Source organism: Gossypium arboreum, chromosome 12, assembly GCF_025698485.1.
Source record: "Gossypium arboreum isolate Shixiya-1 chromosome 12, ASM2569848v2, whole genome shotgun sequence".
NCBI classification, from domain to species: domain Eukaryota; kingdom Viridiplantae; phylum Streptophyta; class Magnoliopsida; order Malvales; family Malvaceae; genus Gossypium; species Gossypium arboreum.
This window is the reverse complement of record NC_069081.1, coordinates 9,542,936-9,550,319: the sequence shown is the minus strand read 5'-3', so window position 1 is coordinate 9,550,319 and position 7,384 is coordinate 9,542,936. Positions and strand designations below refer to the sequence as shown.

The 7,384-nt window shown below is 26.7% G+C and overlaps 1 long non-coding RNA gene across 1 annotated transcript; it reads left to right on the top strand.

The window, feature by feature from the left end:
• The first annotated feature begins 1,276 nt into the window (after positions 1–1,276).
• LOC128285121 (uncharacterized) lies at positions 1,277–2,337 on the top strand. The gene is made up of 4 exons (XR_008275536.1): positions 1,277–1,486; positions 1,615–1,713; positions 1,796–1,839; positions 2,246–2,337. It is a non-coding gene; the product is annotated as an uncharacterized LOC128285121 (long non-coding RNA).
• Positions 2,338–7,384: the final 5,047 nt, after the last annotated feature.

Here is a 7,384-nt window from a genome sequence, read left to right as displayed (position 1 = left end):
TAGCAATACATGCCATTATATAATTTGTGATAGTATGAGCCACACGGCCTGACCACACGGGCGTGTGTCCCCTACAGGTTGGAAAAAATTTTTAAGATTTTACGAAAAATTCTCTGAGTACCTGGTTTAGTCTCAACTTGTTTCTAATGTCTGTTTCGAGGACTCATATAAGGGACTTTATGAATAATATCTAACATGAATGTTAAATAATATGAAATGTTTGTATTTGATCTGTTTATTCCGGTAATGCTCCATAACCCTATTTCGATAACGGATGTGAATTAGGGGTGTTACATTTATACTGTTTATTATACATTTTTTTTTATTTTGTAGCTATTGTTGCTTCTGTTTTTACTGTTTTTGCTTCGGTTTCTTTTGTCCTTGTTTCTGTCCTTTTCCATTCTTTTTTTTACAGGTATTAGCACTGTCAACGGAAGGAGATGGGACTTACACCTTTGCCATTTTGGTGCAACGGTGTTAAGGGCGTCAAACCTCGAGTGACGAAGGGGGGCCTCGGGTGGTACGCCTTCGAGGGGAGAGCGACGCTAGAAACCCTAGGGTTTCTAGCTTTCTGTAATATAGTTTGGGCCACTGGGCCTTTAGGTTTTTATATTTGGGCCATTTGGGCTCTCTTTTTTTGTTTTGAAATTGAACTTTGGACTGTTATTTTTTTTTATTTGATTTGGTTTGAGCCCGGGCTAAATTAGCCTATTACATACATATTTATTAATGCTAAGTTTGATTCCTAGACATTTGGTTTAGTTTTATTTAAAGATTTTATATAAAAATACAGTCTAACATATATAGACTATAGTAATTTAAAGTTACAATTATGAAATGTAATCCAATATGGCATGATTAAATATTAGCTATTTGTCATTATAAATTATCGACTTGTGGCAAGTTATAATGTTACAAAATCACAATTTTACTCTTAAATTATACCCTTCAAATTTTACTCTACAATTTCTAATAAAGAAAAATTTTCAACTTAACTAATAATGAAATTTACTACAATCAACAAACTTGATTCAAGTTATAGTGTTTTAGAAAATTTAATTAATTTTTGTTTCTAGTTTATGAGCATGTTGGTAGTAGTTGTGGTCTAATTGAACTCTATCTGTGGAAAAAAACTTGATTAGTTATTAGAATTTTGACTTTGTTTAAAATTGGTTTTGTTTTAAAAAAGTAAAATATATAAATTAAATATATTGTTCCATCCTTTTATTTTTGAAACAATTTGTTTCGATTTTATTTCACTTTTTCCCTTGACCCATGTTTCCACCACTTCACGCGGTTTTACATATTCCTTACTTGTGCAATTTGTTTGTTTCTTTTTCAATTCAATTTTGTTTCTCCTTCTAGCCTCTCGCGTCGGTTCTTGTTCCTTTCGTGGCGTTTGGTGCTTTCAATCCTTGCATTCCATATTTTAATTTTTTGTAAATATTTTTCAATCCGTTTTTTGTTTGGTTTTCAGTTCACGAAGGTATAGTTTATCGCTTTTACTCGATTTAGTCATTGCAAGTGTTCGTTAAGCATGTGTGTTGGTTGAATTTCGGAGTTGTGGTGCAAATGGAGTATTTTGGATTAACTAATTAATTCTGTTTGTTTTAGGGGACGTTCGTGAGACGATTGGTGATCCTTCAACGACCTAAATTTTGTATAATTGTTACCCCTTTAGTGGCAAGGGTTTCATCAATTATGTTTTGGAAGGTTTTTATTAGTCATTTGTGAACAATGTTCGTTTAAATTTGCAAACTACTACTGAGTTAAGTTGTGTTAATTATTGGCTTAGGTGTGGAATTATTCGGTTGTGGAATTACATCAGAAAATATTCAGGTGTGTATTGAGAAACACGAAAAACAGTAATTGGCGAGAGTTGAAAAAGCAGTCTATTAATGCCACACGACTGTGTGCCTGACTGTGTGTGACACACAACCTGGGCTATTTTGAGTCGTATAGACCACACAAACATGTGTGAGGCCGTGTGGGCCCAAAAATTTGAAATTCCTCCTAGGGACGTACACATCGTTCCGATCTACCGTGGACTTTTCGTAGGGTCTATATGGTCGAAATTGGTGTGTAGCAGTTGGGGGTAGGATCATATGACTATATCTGTTCTGCCTGTTATGAATCTGTTTCTGATAAATCTATCTATTATGCATTAACTGTTTTAAGTTATACATTATACACTGAGTTCGAAAACTCACCTTTTGTCTGACTGATATTTTCAAGTAATTCCCAGGCTTAGGCGGGTCAATGCAATCGGGAGCTCCATTAATGTTATAATATATTTAAATTCAATTTATCTAAATTTTGGTATTTGAGTTTTATAAATTTTGGACTATGGACTTTTTGGATTGTTTTAGATTTTAAACTTTATTTCTGTAGTTTGCTTAATATTGTTCAAATGTTTTAGTTGATAAAATTCGCTTTTCTGCAAAATTAAAGATTTTTAACAACGAACTGCTTTTTTCAAATATCACTTTTAAGAAGTTTCTATTGTAAAAATTATAAGTTTTTTTTAAATACAAATAAACAACGTTTTAATAAAATAGTACGATAAGATATAACTTTGAATAAATTCAGGATTTTGAAAGTTTATGATGATTTTCTAGTTACACAAAAACCACATTTTCAATAATATAGTTAAGGAAGATACGTTTTCAAATTATCCGAAATTTTAAGAGTTTCGTCAATTTTCAAAATATACCAAAAATTAAATTGTTAATTGTTTTATGTAGTAACTCCAAATTTGACTATAACGTTTAGGCCGATTTAAGGTGTTACATAACTATTCTCATGAAATAATTATAAATTAGTAATCAATGTTGAGCTAATTACTTAAATATAATAAACTTAAACATCCTTAATAAATACAATTATTATCATCAACTAATATAAAAAATATTTGAATAGTACTTTACAATAATGCATGTATATATATATATATTATATTTATTAAATATTTTCAATTAAAAGATGAAAATGATTATAATATTTTAAAAAATTATTCTTGTACTTAAATAATTAATGAATAGTGTATACCATAAATGCTTCTACAAATAATCCTTTACCAAATATGTGGAATAATTAAAGAATTAATATAAGTACATATAAATATATGCGCAATAATCAAAAAATTAATATAAGTACATCAAACTCGTTTAATTTTCCTCAAAAGATATACATACTTCATCATGTTTATAAATCTCATAACAATGAAAAACAAAAATAATAATAATAATATTCTGGACAAATTTTGACAAATTTAATGTTTGATTGAGATTAAAATCTCTCACACCAAAAAATCATGGCTTTCTAACTTTTAAAAATCCATTTTATATACTTTCATGGAAACAACATCAATAATTTCATTCTTTTTTCCATTACATATAGAATCGAAAATGGTCTATGTTTGGAAAATTATTTTAAATGTAAAATATATTATATTATATTTACACAAATTACATTGAGTTTTAAATGTAAAATATTATATATATACAACCGACTCATGTATCGCACGAGAATACAAACTACTTATAATCTATACTATTATTTAAGTTTTTTATTGAGCTGGTGTTACGAGTCAACCAAAGTCCAACTCAGTTAATGAAATTATGTAAATGTCATTCGTATTTAAAATAAATTATATTATTCGAGGGTATTTTAATCTTTTATTAAAAACAATAAAAATATGCAAATGACGATATTTGAACTCACACCAATTACATTTGGAAAACTTTAAATTTACTACTAAACCAAAGCTTTATTTTAATTTTTTATTAATTTTATTTTTATAATTCATATTTTATTACCTCCATCAATTGTGCACTATTATTTAAACTCTTGATTGAGTTGGTACCACAAGTCAATGGACACTAACTTCGGTTAAGGAGGTATTAAAATGTCCTTTCAGTATTTAAAATAAGTTATATTATTTGAGTTACTTTGATGTTTGTAATTTAAAAACAAGACAAAATAAAATATGAATATGGCATGATTTGAACCTATACTAATTATATTAATAAAACCTTAAATTTACTACTCAACCAAATTTTTAATTATTAAATACATTTTAATTTCATTATGCACACTTTTATTATCTCTATTAATTGTATATATATTCAAATAAACCTTAAAATCGAAGTAGTAAAAAATTATTATTGATTGGGCATAAAATTATAAACTTAAAGTCAATTGAATTTTAGCTCGATTGGTATGTACATTGTTACCAAAGTAGGAAGACGTAGATTCAAATGCGTTAAAGCACATTACCCTCCTATTTATGGGTTAGGGATGAGCTATGGGTAATATTAGGCATTGTATCAAAAAAAAATATGATCAGAACTTATAATGAGATTATTCAAAAAAGAAATTATAAACTTAAGAGAATCATATATATATATATATAAAGGGAGAGATTCACTTATACTGGTGCAAAATTAACATGGTTTTACACTCTTTCATAATTTTTTTACGATTAATATTTTAATAATCTAACCATTGAATTTCATGTTTTATGCATATAAATTATGTATGCTACGTTTGAGGTAAAGAAAATCTTTTTAACTATTTATTTTGTAAAAAAAACTTTTAACCGTTAAATATATATTAACTAGTTTTGTACGAGTTGAGTATATGTATTAATTAAATTATATTCAATTATTTCTTAAGATTTTTCATAAATTTTGCAATGTTTTGTAATAATATGTTTATAAAATAAAAATTAAACTAAAACTTTATTATCTTAGAGGGGAAAGCGTATTTTTACCATTAAATTAATTTATAATTTCAAACATTTAAAGGGACTAGAATGATATTTTGCCACTGGGGTTGCTTACATGTATGACAATTAACGGTCAAATTCATAAAATAAAATAAAAATGTAAAATTGATCCCTTCCTTAAATACATAAATAATTATTTGTCTTCCATAAATAATCATACGTAGTTTGTTGTTAATTCTAGTGATGAAATGCCACTGAACAAGGCGTCCCCCGTTGGCTGTTATTGGTTAATGTTAAAATGAACCCCACTTTATCCAAAACTTGGAACATGTTGCTTATTTCAAATTTGCAACCTCTAGTACTACTACTATATTTGGGACCAATTTTGGGGACCAACAGGGTCACTTTTTCGTAGCTGGCCCATCATCAACCATGGGTCTATTCAAAGCCAGCTGGTTTAGTGGCGTGGAGCTAGTGGTCCTCCCCATGCATCGGTTAACACCATTTCTATTTCCCTTTATTTTCAATGCTGTTACTCAATTAAATGCATAATGCTGAAAATTTTACCAATTAATTAATATCTTCATTATTAAAACTATATAATAGTGGACATTAGCTTTAGAAAGTGGCAAATTTGAAAATAAAAAAATACACACTATCTTGGTGGAGCCTAAATAGTTTTTTTTCCTTAAATTATGAATCAAATAATTTTTTTAAAAGAAAATCTATTATAATTTCATATCTATAATATTATTTAAGTGTGTAATTAAGTTGATGTAACGAGTTAACTTGACACCAATTCAGTCAAAAATTTTTTTAAAACAACCTTAAATATTTGAAATAAGGGTCCGTTTATTTACATGTAAAATGTTTTATAGAAAATGTTTTCTGCATTTTCTTGTGTTTGTTTAACAGAAAATAGTTTGGTTAACAAAAAATGACTTAAAATTCAAGGTAGAATAACCCATTTTCCTGTAAAAGGACTTACCCTCTTGAAAAGCATAAATCATTTTCCGAAAAAGAGTTCATCTATATGTAATTTTATTTTTTATAGAAAAATTAACTTAAATCAAGCTTAATATTATTATATTGATAATAAATTTTATTTTTAAAAATATTTAAAATTATTAAATTATTAATATAAAATATTATATTTTTAATATTATTAAACATGCATATTTATTTATTTATTTATATTTAGTCATATAATAAATTAATAATATAATTAATATAATTTATTGTTTTAATAAATTATTTAATATTTTAATTTTAATTTTTAAAATATTCTTCACATATTATTGAAAATATTCAATATTAATATTTTGATAATAAATATTTATTACAATTATAAATATGTTGAAAATAAATGTTTTGTAGTATAAATGTTAAAATATGTCATAAGTCTATGTACTCTTCACAAATTTGTAATTTAGTTTTGTACTTTTAATTTTAAGAATTTAGTCCCTCTACTTTTCAGATTTGAAAATCAAGTCCAATTGTTGACATTGTTAATTTTTTTTTAATTTTGTTGATGCCACATTTTTAAATAAAAATACTCACTTGGTAGTTATGTAACTAAAAATGACGTTGTAATGAACTTAAATTTAAAAATATTTTTAATATATGCAAAACCAACTTTTATGAAATATTTTTAAGAAATCCGTCAAATAATAGAGAATATTTTACATAGATTCATCCAAATATTAAAAAATTAACTTTTTAAGAAAGTAAATCAATTTTAGAATTTATTTTCCGAAATCATTTTCAGTGAACTAAATAGACCCTAAGTTATATAATGACAATAGCACTTTTTTCTTTTTCTTATTTAAAAGAATAAAAAAAGTTGTAAATTTTGAGATTTGAGTCTATGCTACTATCATCTATAAACAATTGAAGTACATTTAATATTCTTAATTTAATGTATTTACTTATTTAAATTTCTTTTTACTCATAAATTTTAAACTATTTTTATTTTAAATATGTACATATTGCCTATATGTTATTATTATCACTTTCAAACCTTAAATTTTATTATTTGTTGTATGTTATTTTAAACATATACATGTGTTTTAAATACATAGTCTCCACATGTTTACACGTATGATAAAATTTTTCGTCTATGTAATTGTTTTTACCACGTGAAAATTGTATATAAGATTTCTAGATTGTTGTTTTAGATTGTTGAGAAGAGCGATCACAAATCTTAAATATATAGACTACAAAATTAACATAAAAAGTTAAAAAAAAAATAACAAAATTTTAATGGCTGATGAAGAAAATTGGTTCCTAATCCTTTTGATTTGTATGGCTTTTCTGGTGTGGAGATGTGCCTTGGAATCATTGTTTGCACCTCCAGTACATATGGGATATTGATTCTTATTGTATTGAATGGTTGACTTTAAATTGGTTGACAGGGGGATGTTGAGAGTGACGATTGGTGCTCTGTATGTGTCAATATGGCGAAAAGCAGGGTGAGTTTGGGCAGAACAGGTGTTTGAGTTTGGTCTTTTAGGTGGTATGGCTACAACATATGGGTTATTGAATCATATTGGTGCTTTAGTTTAAGTTCCTGACTAGGAATTAATGGGAGGCATTTCATTGCTTTATTTTGGAGTATTGTAGGCGAAAGCTGGAGGTGAATGGGATTCAATGTTT